Raw genomic sequence first — 14,649 nt, 5'->3', positions numbered from 1 at the left:
CGTCGCTGCTTCCGTCTCCGGTGGTGGTGGCTGCGCCCCTCTCGTCAAGGGGCGATGGGGTGGAGAGGACTTCCGTGGCGGCACATCATGGGAGGTGGTGAGGCGAAGGCTGAGAATGTCGGGCGGCGCGGCTGCTTGACCGTTGCCTGATGCACTTCGCCGATCCGCATGGAGGAGTGGATGGAGCGTGGCGGCCGGCGGTTCGGCGGTGGCGGTGATCTACGCATGATTTGGGTCCTCTAGGTCCCAATCGTCGCAGGATCCAGGGCTTCGGCAAAACCATGGTCGGTGCTCTGCGCCGCCTCTTCTTCTCTGGTGATCCGGCAGGAGTGACTGGCAGTGTGGGGGCTGCTGGTCTAGCTTTGTTTTGGTGGCGGTCCTCGGGTTTCTCGCATGCGAAGATGAAGACCTACCGGAGGTCAGTCTGCTTTGATATAGCTGGAGTGATGAGTTTCGGAAAGCTCCACCGGCAAATGGACCAATGCATATTTTGCCTAGAGTTTGTTGGATCGGTGGTATTCGGTCGCGCGCACCCATGCTTTTGTTCCTACCGTTTGGTTTCGGAGGGAGCGGCGCGAATCTCTATTCCGTATTCACATCAAATGACTTTTTGTCCATGGTGAAGTCTGAAGAAGGAATATCATGAAGGTCGGATTGGTGGACTAGCTAATGGAGGTTCAAGTCTCCGCGATGTTGAGGGACTTGCTTGGCTTTCTGGGCTCCGCAACAGTGGTATGAAAGTGGGGGCGGCAACACAGGTGAAATTCAGAGTCCTACCTTTCAGGGTGAAAATCCAAGATCTGGCCTTAATTGGTTGTGCCTAGCAATGACCTTGTATGAGGCAATGTTTTAAGAGTGGGGACTATCTTCATGGTGAAATTTTAAGACCATTGGTGCAGGTTTGGGGCGTGGCGCTCGCCTGGAGTTACTTGATGATCACATGGAGGGCGCTCATCCTGATAGCGATCAGGCGCACAACAACGTTGATCGCGTGCACGTCGATCGCATGCACGTCGATCGCGTGCTCTCCTCGTCTGGCCATGCACCTCAGGCCGACGACGGCCCGTCTACGCCCTCCGCATCGTCCGGCCCACCTTCGCCCGATGGCCCATCTGCGCCATCGCCTGGTTCAGCTACGTTGACAACGTCGCCTCCTGAGAGCTCTTCGTCGCCCGCCCCTGCTCCTCGCCCACGCGTTACCACGCGCCTAATGCATGGTGTCCGTCATCCCAAGACATGCATTGATGGAACCATTGCGTGGCATACTGCTCGTACGAATGATCTTGTTCACAATGAGCCTCGTGGTCATCAAGATGCCATGTCATGTGCTCACTAGCGTGCATCTATGGAAGCTGAATGCTCAGCACTACAGACCAACAATACTTGGCGGCTAGTTCCTCCTCGGCCTGGTGTCAACATCATTGACTGCAAGTGGGTGTTTAAGATTAAGCAGAAGTCAGATGGTACTATAGAGAGATATAAGGCCCGACTGGTTGCTAAAGGCTTCAAGCAGCGCTATGGTCTTGACTATGAAGATACCTTCAGTCCGGTTGTTAAACCAACTACTATTCATCTTCTTCTATCCATGGCTCTTACTCAGGGGTGTCATCTTCGGCAGTTGGATATTCATAATGCCTTTTTACATGGAGTTCTTTAAGAAGAGGTCTATATGCGTCAACCTCCTGGCTTTGAGGATCATTCACACCCTCAGTACATGTGTCGTCTTGACAGGGATCTTTATGGACTTAAACAGTCTCCTCGCGCTTGCCATGCCCGTCTTAGCTCTGTTCTCCATGGTCTTGGATTTGCGGTGTCTACGGATGACACATCTCTCTTCATTCTTCGGAAATCAGCCCTTATCATCTATTTATTGGTCTATGTTGATAATATTATTGTAGTAAGCTCTTCATCTGCTGCTACTGATCGTCTCCTCCATCAGCTTGGTACTTCGTTTGCACTCAAAGATCTTGGAGAATTACACTACTTCCTTGGTATTGAAGTGCAGCGCTCCCCCGGTCGTCTCCATCTGAGTCAGCATAAGTATGCATTGGAGCTTCTGTGATGGGCTGGTCTTCTTAAGTCCACTCCGGTATCTACACCTATGTGTTCCACTGATAAGCTTAGCTCTACAGATGGCACACTACTTTCAGCTGAGGAGTCTACACGCTATCGCAGCATTGTTGGCGGTTTACAGTACCTTACTATGACGAGACATGACTTATCATTTACCGTGAACAAGGTGTGTCAATATCTATCTGCACCGCGATGTTCTCATTGGGCAGCATTTAAGCGTATTTTGCGCTATGTTCAGGGCACCTTGTCTTATGGTATGTTATTGAGACATCCTACCTCGTCTCCTGATCTTCTGTCTGCTTTTTCTGATGCGGACTGATGATCGGCGATCAACTGGGGGATATGCCATCTTTTATGGTGATAACCTGGTTTCTTGGAGTGCTCGTAAACAGACCACTGTATCTCGTTCCAGTACAGAGTCCGAGTATAAAGCACTTGCTAATGCTACTGCAGAGTTGATTTGGGTACATGCTCTACTGGTTGAACTTGGGGTGTCTCAGAGAAGTCCACCAGTCTTATGGTGTGACAATATTGGAGCAACTTTTCTCTCGTCCAATCATGTGTTTCATGCTCGTACTAAGCACATAGAGGTGGATTTTCATTCTGTTCGAGAAAGGGTTGCCTAGAAGCTTCTACACATTCGGTTTATCTCCTCCAAGGATCAGCTAGCTGGTACCTTTGCTCAGACGGGCGTTATGAGCGGAGAGTGCGGAGAGACGTTAGAGGCGACGCGAGGGCGATTTTGGGCCTTGGCCGACGAAATCGCCGGCGAGGAGAAGGGCGGCGAGGATGACGTGAGGGCGGCAGGCGTTGGAGATGAAGATGGCGAGGACGCCGTCGACATGGACTGCATGCGGTACCTTTGCCGCACGCCGTCGCCAGGGTTGTCACGGACGGAAGGTCGAGGATCAAGAGAAGAGAAGAGGATGGAGAGGCGACGGGCCCAAAGGTATGCATCTTCTATCCTTCTGGTTTCTTCGCCGGAATGCTCGAGGAACAATGGTGGAGTGCTGGATCGGGGTGTGTCTCCACATCCGATTGCTTGCGGCAGACTCAAGAAACTGCCGGTGCTCCCACCGTCTGTCTTTGCGGAAGACGATGGATCGGGGGCATGGGTTGTGGTTCGCAGACGCGGCCGGAGATTCGGTGGTGAGCCGTCGGAGTCGATGAAGATGGCCGTTAGTTCTGGATCTTCACGATCAATGCTCAAAAAATCGGTCAAGGGCTTTGCGGGCCGTTCTGATACGATTGGGCCGCCGAAGGGCATGCTTCCTCAGGTTGGTGTCACGGTCCAATGCGTGGATGCGACACACAGACCTTGGGGACGGATCGATCTGATCAAACATCGATGGACCAGACCCAAGCTAGGGTTTATCAAAAAACTTCGATCTGTCCTGTCGCCTCAAGGTGAGGCCGCCAACATGGCGACCAATGGTGGAGGACGGGGAAGCGGAGGCGACGGACGCGGGCAGGGCCCTGGACGTGGGGGTGGCTATGCTCCTGGACGTGATGCGGCTGGCGGTGCGCCGCCGTTCCGTGGCAACTTGGGACGTGGAGGAGGTCAGGGTAACTATGAGGCTGGAGGACCAAGCGGGTCGGCGGGGCAGCAGGATTAGCGCCATCACGGCTTGACGGCGAACGCCGGTGGTTTTGGTGGCTTCAATGCTGGCTCCGGCTTTGGCAACAATGGCCACCAGCGATACAATCGGCCCTATCAAACTCAGCGTCCAGGCCGGTACGATGGGAGCAGAGGCCATCATCTGAGGAACTCTGGTTATGTGAACCAAGCTGATCGCCGTGACTTGGGTGTGGACCTTAATGAGGAGATGCTGGCAAGGATGGTGAAGCAAGTGGCAGAGGCATTGCGACAGCCGGGTGTTCTTGATCCGGTGGTCGCTGACACACCACAAGCGGCTACGGTGAGGCGGTATGTTCCTGTTGCAACTGCGGCAACAAAAGAGACTGTGGCTACGGGTGTGGCTGAAGGGGCAGCATCCAAGAAGGCAAAAATGAAGGGTATGCCGAGGTGTTATCGTTGTGATGAACCGGGACATCATGGGAAAGAGTGCACGGTCGAAGTGTGTGATATCTGCGAAAGTAAAGAGCATACACCTGAGGTGTGTCCCCTTTTGAGTGCACCCAAACCACAGGTGATTGTGCATGGGCTGCTCAACGAAGGACTGACATTCTATGAACAGCCGATTACTGAAACCTATAAGCCCAAGATTGATAATGTCAGACTTGCGAGGGTCAGTGTTTCTGGGGGGGTGCTGTCGGCCTCTCAGATTGTTTTTCAGCTCCAAAGGTTGGTACCAACGGAACAGTTTCAATGGGATGTCAATCAGATTGAGCAGAATGTTTTTAAAGTTCCTTTTCCTTCAAGAAGTGAACTAGATTGGCTGGCCATTTTCGGGGCTTGCAAAGTTCCAAACAGTGGGTGTGAGATCACAGTGGTGCCTTGGGTCAGTCAAATGGAACCATTTATGCAGCTTCCTAAAAAATGGATTCGTGTTAAGGGGATCCCCACAAAGACGACAGGAGACTTTCTTTCTATGTGGAGCTTAGGATCTTTGTTTGGGAAAACGTTTAAGGTGGATATGAAGTTCACACGCAAACACGGGGTGCTGCGGATCTTCGTGGGCTGCGTCGATTACACTCTCATCCCATCTTCTTGGCTAGTTTTTGTCAAGGATGGGTTCTATAAGTTGCGTTTCTCGGTTGAACATCCGGTGGATGAAGCGGACATGGAAGATGACCCCCCCTTTCACCACCGCCTGATGATGACAACAATGGAGATGAAAACCCCGAGGAGGGCTTAGAGAAAAGTGAGAATGAGGAGGTTGACACAGGAAACAATGGGATTAGTGCGATGGTTACTGATGACTCAACAGCGAACAGTGGAGAGAAGGGGTCCAAAGGGACACCGCCAGATGCTATGCAACAAAAGACCTCGGGAGTCATCTTCTCCCCTGAGGTTCAGAAGCAGTTTCGTGCGGCGCAGCAAGAATGGCGGGAAATGATGTCACGTGTTCAACACAAAAATCTGTCCAGTGATGCACACGCAGAGGATGGGGGTTCACAGCTGCTGTACACACCTGGCTCTTGCGGAGGCGAGGTGGCGGTGAGTGTTGCTGAGATGCGCAAGGAGCTGACTTACGCCGACGATGATTCAGCGGCATCGGGTGGATGCTTTGAGAGCCTTAATAATACAGCACCAGCTGCGGGTGTTTGTTCTGGAGGTTTTATGCCTGTTACCCATGATGGAGGTGCTGGGGGACCGGAACTGAATATTGAGGCGCTGGTGGAGGAGGAAGCTGGCGGTGAGGCAAGCCCAGCTCCGAATTCATCAGCGATGTCTCCTTTGACTCAATCTGCACCTGAGGTCGTTCTGCTTATTTCCTTGGCTCTGTCACCTACACGGGTATCCCTAGGCGAGGGGTGCAGTGGTGGTCGAGTGAACATGGAGGGGAGGCCTTCGCGTGAGGAAATGCGTGCTTTCGGCGGTCTCGAGGAGGTGGTGCCCCGTTCCAGTGCGCGGATTCGAGCTCAACCAAACGCTGACGTACCATCGCTCGAGCGAGCGGTGGAATTGGCGTGCAAAAAGAACCTCGACATCCCAAAAGGTACAACAAATGCGAACCTCTCGATTCTATCTTTTTCGGATACTGAAATTAAACATAGGGCTGATCGGCTAGGTATTTCGTTAGGAAAATCTAATGGACAAATTAATTCTTCTATTTCGGTTATTAGGAATATTGAGCGGGAGAGAAGTATGATTTTTTTGCAAAAGAACCTACATAAAGAGGATAGTGAGGTTAGTCTCGTAATGCCACGAGCTACAAACTTATGTGAGGATTTAGATGACGATGAGGATACAATTGACGGTCATGCGGACCTTCAAGTGCCGAGTAAACAGATTGTTAAAAGGGGCCGAAAGACTAATGCGTCTAGCCAACGGCCTACTAGGCGTAGTGCGCGAATAATTAAATTAAAAAGTAAGAAACAATGAAAGGTATGGTTTGGAATTCAGATGGGTTTGGGGATACTGCTAAACATATGACAGTTTGCGAAGCTGTACGGGAGAAAAAATTAGACTTTGTGGCTATTGTTGAAACGGGTAGATCTTCGTTTTCAGCTCCCTTTCTTAAGTTCTTGGCAGGCGGGTTGGATTTCACATGGTTTTGTATGCCTCCTCATGGCCGATCAGGAGGAATGTTAGTGGGTTTCAATAGCATATCTTTAACTGCTCAAAGTGTTGTCACAGGTGATTTTTGCGTAAAATTTCATGTGCGATCCAAAAAAGATGGATTCTTATGGTCTTTCGTGGTAGTTTATGGGGCGGCACAACATGAGAGGAAACCGGATTTCCTGGCTGAGTTAGTACGTATTTGTGAAGGGGAGACTCTTCCGTTGCTCGTAGGGGGGGATTTTAATATTATTAGGAGGGCGGAGGAAAAAAATAATTCCAATTTCAATGCGCGGTGGCCTGTTATTTTCAACGCTATTATTGAGAGTCTAGAGCTCAAAGAGCTAGAACTTTCAGGTCGGCAATATACCTGGGCGAGTAGAAGGGAGACTCCAACGTTTGAGAAGTTGGACCGTTTCCTAGCTAGTGTGGATTGGGAACAAAAGTTCCCGCTGGTGTCTGTTCATGCGATGACTCGAACGGGGTCTGACCATACACCACTGATTATTGACTCAGGCGATCAGGCTCATGTGGGTAATAAAAATCATTTCTACTTTGAACAATCCTGGATGCGTCAGGAAGGGTTTAAAGAGATGATCGAGAAAGAGTGGGCTTCAGTGAAGGAGGGGAATACTCCAGTGGAACGTTGGCAAAATAAAATTAGACACATTAGACAATTCCTTCGTGGATGGGCAAAAAACTTGAATGCTGATGCAAAGAAGTTGAAAGAGAAACTATTACTTATTATAGACCAACTTGATATAAAATCGGAATCAAATCTTTTAACTGCGGCTGAGCGGGCTGCAAAAAAGGAGGCGGAAATACAGCTTGGTAAACTTTTGCGGGATGAAGAATCCAAGTGGGCTCAACGAGCAAAGGTGCGGCATGTTCAGGAGGGTGGAAATAATACGCGATACTTCCACATTATGGCCAATGGTAGGCATAGGAAAAAAAGAATTTTTCAACTTGAACAAGATGAGGGAACTATTGTTGGGGAGACAAATCTGAAAGTGTTCATTTCGGAATACTATAAGAAATTATTTGGTGCGCCAGAACCAAATTTCTTCTCGATGGAAGAAGCCGTTACGAGTGACATGCCTCAAATTTCATCGGAGGAAAATAATATCTTGACAGCTGAATTTAATGAGAAAGAGGTCTATGACGCGATATCACAGATGGAACATAATAAGTCTCCGGGTCCGGACGGGTTCCCGGCTGAGTTCTATCAAAAAATTTGGCATTTTTTAAAAAATGATCTAATGGATATGTTTGCTCAATTGCGAAAGGGTGAACTACCATTGTATAAACTTAATTTCGGGATCATTACGTTGCTGCCCAAAATTGAGAATGCCAGTAGAATTGAACAGTATAGACCGATTTGCTTATTAAATGTGAGTTTTAAGATTTTTACAAAAGTAGGTACCAATCGGGTAACTTCAATTGCGAGTAGAGTGGTGCGTCCAACTCAAACAGCGTTTATCCCAGGGAGAAATATTTTGGAAGGAGTGGTTGTGCTACATGAGACAATTCACGAGATGCATAGGAAGAAATTAGACGGGGTGCTTTTTAAAATCGACTTTGAGAAGGCCTATGATAAGGTGAACTGGGACTTTTTGCAACAGGTTCTTCGTATGAAAGGATTTGAACCGATGTGGTGTGAATGGGTTGCAAGGTTTGTTCAAGGGGGGAGTGTGGGTATCAGGGTGAACGATGATATAGGACACTATTTTCAAACGTTAAAAGGTTTGCGACAAGGAGATCCGTTGTCTCCTTTGTTGTTTAATCTTGTCGCTGATATGCTGGCCATTCTAATTATGCGTGCTAAAGAGGATGGGCAAGTGGGGGGGTTAATACCGCATTTGGTGGATGGTGGGGTGTCGATACTCCAGTATGCAGATGATACAATATTGTTTCTAGAGCATGACATTGCGAAAGCTGTGAACATGAAACTAATATTGGCTTTTTTTGAGCAACTCTCGGGTTTAAAAATCAACTATCACAAGAGCGAGTTATATTGTTTTGGTAAAGCTGTAGAGGTGCGAGACCAATACCGAAGTATTTTCAGGTGCGAAATTGGTTCACTCCCATTTAAATACCTGGGTATACCTATTCACTATAGGAAATTACTCAATAAAGAATGGAAAACAGTAGAGGATCGATTCGACGGGAAATTGGGAGCATGGGTAGCCAATATGTTATCATACGGTGATCGTCTGGTGCTCATTAATTCAGTGTTGACTAGCTTGCCGATGTTTACGTTGTCTTTCTTCGAAATACCCAAGGGGGTTCGTAAAAGATTAGATTATTATCGGTCAAGATTTTTCTGGCAAAGTAATCAGCAAAAGAGAAAATATAGACTAACTAAATGGAATATTGTGCGTAGACCAAAAGATCAAGGGGGGCTCGGTATTGAAGTGCTTGAGATTAAAAATAAATGTCTTTTGAGTAAATGGATATTTAAGTTACTTACGGAGGAGGGGGTGTGGAAGGAATTACTTACAAATAAATATTTGGGAGAAAAGACGTTGTCCCAAGTCCAACTTAAACCTACAGATTCACCTTTTTGGAAAGGAATAATGAAAGTTAAAGACGATTTTCTCAAATTTGGGTCTTTCAAAATCGGGGATGGGAATCAAACTCGTTTTTGGGAGGACATTTGGTTGGGTAACAACTCGATTGCGGATGAATACCCATCCTTGTATGCGATTGCTTCTCATAAAAATATAACAGTGGCGTCTGTTTTTGGAAGTAACCCGATCAATCTTCGGTTTAGAAGGAGCTTGATTGGGAATAATAGAGAGGTTTGGTTTCATCTAGTTGAAAGACTAATGCGTGTCCAAATTGTAGATGAACCGGACAGATTTTTTTGGGCTCTTACGCCGACGGGTGTATACTCCACTAAATCCTACTACGCTGAACTTTTGAATGGCCATACACAGTATCTGCGGAAATACTTATGGAAGCTGAAAGTTCCTTTAACGATTCGCATTTTCCTATGGTTCTTACATAGAAAGGAGCTTTTAACTAAGGATAATTTGATTAAACGTAAATGGATTGGGTGTAAAAAATGCGTTTTTTGTGATGCAGATGAGTCTGTACAACATCTGTTCATTTCATGTCCTTTTGCTCGTGATATTTGGAGGATCATACATTTTACTTTCAACATTAAACCATCCTCTAGTGTTGGTAATTTATTTGGGAGCTGGCTGAATGGGGTGGATAAGAGATCCAAAGAGCTTATTAGAGTAGGCACTGCGGCTGTGCTATGGGCTATTTGGAATTGTAGAAATGACATAATTTTTAACAAGACAACACCATCCCATTATTTGCAGGTTATCAACAAGACGACTTACTGGATCCATATGTGGTCATTTCTTCTTCCTGTGGAACGCCGTGGACTCATGGATTCCGCCTGTACTCGAATGACGATGGTCGTACGGGCTATCTTCTGCCAGGGTGGGTGGCGACAGCATAAGCGAATCGATGGATAGACCTTTTTTTACGTGGCTGATTTTTGTATCCACTTTGTGTGACCCTTAAATTGTAAACTTTGAGATGCTATTCTTTAATAATTGCGGTGGCTGTGTGCATCACTTTGATGCAGAGGCCGGGGATCCGCACCCTATTATCTAAAAAAAAAAAGCTAGCTGGTATATTCACTAAACCTCTCCCTTTGCCATTGTTCGGTTTTGTAGACACAATCTCAACCTTGCTACTCCTGGCTAAAATTGAGGGACGGTGATAAACTGTATATTTTACACGTATCGGTATGGTATTGTATATAAACCAACCGTATACAACTCTGTAATCTACCCCTACATCGATTACCCTACGTTTTCAAACCTAGCAACCACATGGGAAGTCGTCCCCCCTCCTCCCTCCCCTCACCTGGCACGCATCACCTCTCTTTCTTATGCCGCTTGTTTACATAGGAACAAAAGAATCAAAACGAATTTCAATTTAAATTAAGTACTCTGAATTTGATGGGAATGTCATCAATATACGATAAAAAAAGTATCACCAAATTTGTTTCCCATGAAAGAGTAGTAAGTAACCCTTCAAGCATTATAATTAGATATTACGCGGGGCAGTAGGGCTAACCCCGGTGTACCTTTTGGCCACAATAGTTCCAAAAAGTTGTGCATCCTACTCACTCATGAGTTGTGTAAGCATAACCAATCGCTCACCACGAATTAGTTACTGAACAAGTATAGAAAGTGACACAAATGATATCATTGAAGTCACCTAGAACAACTCTCTTCTTCTTAATTATGGGAAAATGTAAAGCTTTTTGCCTAATTTATTTGTCGATAAAAGAGCAGACTAAGATTTGTTAGTAATTTCCATGGATAGCGTTCCTGTGCTAGCACATTAAGTGTGGCGGTAGGAAAGGGTGAACCTAGGGCGTACCATACCATTTTGCCCACTAGAGATCCAAAAGGTTGGCAAGCTAGTCACTCTTGAGTTGTGTAAGCCTAACCGCTAACTAACCAGTCACCGTGTTGGTTACTAAACAAGTATTTCCTCCGTCTCAGTTTACTAGTCTTCCCCGTATCGCTAGGTCGTCAATTTAACCTATATAATTTAAATTACATAATGCAAAAAATTATATCATTAGAAAATAAAACATCTAAACTTTCTGATGATATAATTTTTATAACATATAACTAATGCTAACTTGATCAAATTTGCGATCTAGGGGTACGCGCACGCCTATAAACTGTGAGAGAGGGAGTACAACAAGTGACACGGATGATACACTGAAGCCACCTAGGACAACTCTCTTCTCCTTAATGGAAAATGTGATTTTTTCCCATTTAAAGGAGATACTCCAACACATAGGGGGAGTTTGGTAGGCTGCATAAGATTTATGGCTCACTACGCCAGTGAGATGGGACTCCCATCTCGTTCCAGATGAGCTCCGGTTCACGAATCGCACATCATTTGATAGGCTGGGTTGCATCGGGTGGCACCCAAGTGACACTTTGATTGGTTGGTCGCATGATTTCCTAGCCTCACCTACATGGCAACATGGTAACCTTACCTCACCTATCACAAGACCACCATGGCACCGCCATTCACAAGCTTCGGCACGTCGGCGATGGCACCGCCGGTCAAAAGCATCACCACGTGGACGACCACGAAGATGAAGACCACCATGACACCGCGGGTGATGTCAGTCACAAGCATGGGCACGTCGCTAACCACGAAGACGAACACCACCATGACACCGTCGGTCACAAGAATCACCATGTTGCCGACCACGAAGACAAACACCACCAGGACACCGCCGGTCACGCCGGTCACAAGTATGGGCACGTCACCGACCACGAAGACGAACACCACCATAACACCGTCGGTGATGCCAGTCACAAGCATCACCATGTCGGCGACCATGAAGACGAACACCACCAGGACACCGTCGGTCACAAGCATGGGCACATCGACGACCACGAAGACGAACACCACCATGACATCGTCAGTCACAGCACGTCGCCGACCACGAAGACGAACACCACCATGACTCCACCACCATGGATTATCACCTTTCACTTCTCACCTATCATCACCACGTCGCCATCCATGAAGATGACGAGCCAGAAGTTGATCAAAAGTAGTCCAAACCTTACTCACACATATGTACAGATTATAGTATACTTGTGTATGTACACCGAAACAAAAACATGTCAACATGAAAATCATGCGGAATGGTGAGGTGAACCTACTCCTCAAAGGAAATTTTAAACGGTTGAGCGTGCGTGACGAATTTGGCAAAATTCACTTAAAACTTCATACACAAAATTGACGATTTACGACCGATGAAACTCGAAACCGATTGTAGAAATTGGTTTGTATCATCGACACGCATCTTTTTGTGTACAACTTATTTCAATTCGGACTATATCTGTGTTGATTTGGGAGAGATTGTGTGGAATAGTATAACGGAGAGTGAGGGTAAGCAACAACTCATACAACCGTTGCATTAGTGGAGCCAAAGTAGCGCCAGAACAGGCCTGGAGAAACTGGTGATTCAGCGTTCCTCCACATGCAGGCAAAACACTGCTTTGAGAACCGTGTGATGCAACAACACAAATCAACCCAGCAACCAAACGGGCCGAAAATTACTGACCCGATGCGAGCCAGAGGGCATGCAGACCACCAAACGCGCCCATAAGCAGTATACAATAGCATCAAGGTGCATTCTGGAGAAAAAAGATCGACATATCATTTTTGACAGTTCAACTCTTATGATTTTATTTACTCTCTAAAGATATTGAGGATTGGCGGGATACGGTTTAGCCCGTAAAATCTAAAAGTTTACTCAAGGGATAGATGTCTTAATTTGCTTCCTGCATACTACAAGAGTAGAGTGAGATTGGTAAGCGCACATCCAGCGGTTGGGCTCCCCGGCCCGAAATCCGGATGTAAATTTTGGCTTAGGGGTTCATTTTTTAGCGGCGAGCCCAGAGAAATTAAGGTGAAATGGCTAATTCAACGGAACAAGAAGAAATACGATCAAACTTAGGCTAAATTTAGAGATATTTAACATATATAGGCGAGTTCGTATATATAAGCCGAATTCGTAATATATTTGAATTCGGCTAGAGCGAATATGAACTAAACGTAAAAACACGACGTTCTACATGCTGAAATGGCGGTAGAACGCCGTGTAGTCGGCGTCGTCGTCGTCGCTGGAGTCACCGGCGTCCTCGGGTGGCAGCGCCTGCTGGCTGCTGTTCTGGCCGGGGGCTCCCCAACGGCTGGAACCCGGCCCAGGGTCGCCGTGGCGTGGCGGCGACGACGTCAGCCAGTACCACTCATCCTCGATGGCGTCCTCCAACTTGATGAGCGGCGCTCCACGGGCAGGTGCGGCGCAGGCGGCGCGGAGCCGTCCGGCCGCTAGGTCCAGAAGACGCCGCTGCTGCTCCGCCTTCTCCCTCTCCCAGTACTTCCAGGACCAGGCGAGCGCCGCGTCCATGGGGAGGGCGTTGTCGGCGGGGACGAGGTCGTTGATCGACCTCGCGATGGTCTCGCGGATGGCGGCGGCCTCGGCCTGCGCGGCCTCCTCGGCAGCGATGTCGAAAGCCGCTGCGGCCGATGCGTCCTCCTTCTTCGTCTTCCTCTTTCGGCCGTGTGACGGAGAGGAGTCGCCCTCCTTGCGGATGGCTGATGCGCCCTCTGGTTGGCGGTGGGGAGGCCGGCTCCTTCTTGACGGCGCACAGGGAGGTCGTCAGCGTCACAGGAGGCGCCGATCCGCACGAACGATGCCGACCTTGACGCCGAGCCCGACGACGGGGAAGACGCCATTCGCCGCGTCATCCAAGAGCTCCCGTGTCGGCACGACACGGAAGGCACCGCCGTCGGTTGCGGCATCCCCAGCACGGGGAAGTTGCCCCCCTCGATGTGCGCGAGCATGTTCTTTAGGGTGCGTCCTAGCACGCTCCACCAGCGGCGGCGGCCGGCGACATTGTTGCGCGCGGGAGGTGGGGGAGGGACGCCGTAGGCTGCAAGCTCGCAGTCGTACCAGTCGCGGAAGAACTGCGTCCCGGCCTTGTAGTTCTCTAGGAAGAAGCGCGGCTGCTCGTCGCTCATGCTGGCGAGCACCGCCTCGATCTCTGGCACGAGGGCGTCGCCTTGCGGCGGCGGCGGAATCGGGACGCCTCCCGTGCTCAGACGCCAGCTGTAAGGGTATATTGCCCCTGTGTGTGGTTTTGGTAATTAATGACAACCCCTATGGACTAATGTTTTCATTGAGTTTATATGAAGGAATATTCCATAGGTACTACTTGTATTCCATGTGTTGGATTCAAGTATGGATGGCATGAAGATAAAGATACACCTTGTGTATTGGCATCAAGATCATCGATTTGAAGATATATATGTGACATGATCAAGAAGAAGAAATGAAGATGGAGTTCTTATGTGGTACTCAATATTAGCCATGCTCTATCCTATGTGATAAGCAATGAATGATCAAGATCTTGAGAGCTTGATTCCAAGTGAAGAATTCTTTATACACCTCAAGATAGTATGATAGAGTATGAGAAGATACAAGGTTGAGTTGGGAAAGTTCAAGATGAGCATCTCAAGTGGATCACATACTTGAAACTTGCCGTCCATTTGATGATAATGGACATGTGAAGATGTGCATCAATGGAGCTTTCCCATCATGGTGTATGGGGGAGCATTTGTGAGTCTTCACGAAGCGACGATGATCAAGTGAGGCATTCCGGCTTGAGTGGAGCTTGAAGAGTTATCATCAAGATCAAGCGGTATGCGCAAGGCAAAGGTATGGCCTTGCTAGGTTTTCCTTTTACCGGTCTCAAGGTGGTTGTTGGGAGACCGGATTATAGGATAGATAGCCGCACTATTAAGAGGGGCTTTCGGTT

Source organism: Lolium rigidum, chromosome 1, assembly GCF_022539505.1.
Source record: "Lolium rigidum isolate FL_2022 chromosome 1, APGP_CSIRO_Lrig_0.1, whole genome shotgun sequence".
NCBI lineage: Eukaryota > Viridiplantae > Streptophyta > Magnoliopsida > Poales > Poaceae > Lolium > Lolium rigidum.
The sequence above is the reverse complement of the archived record's forward strand: the minus strand, read 5'-3'. Positions refer to the sequence as shown.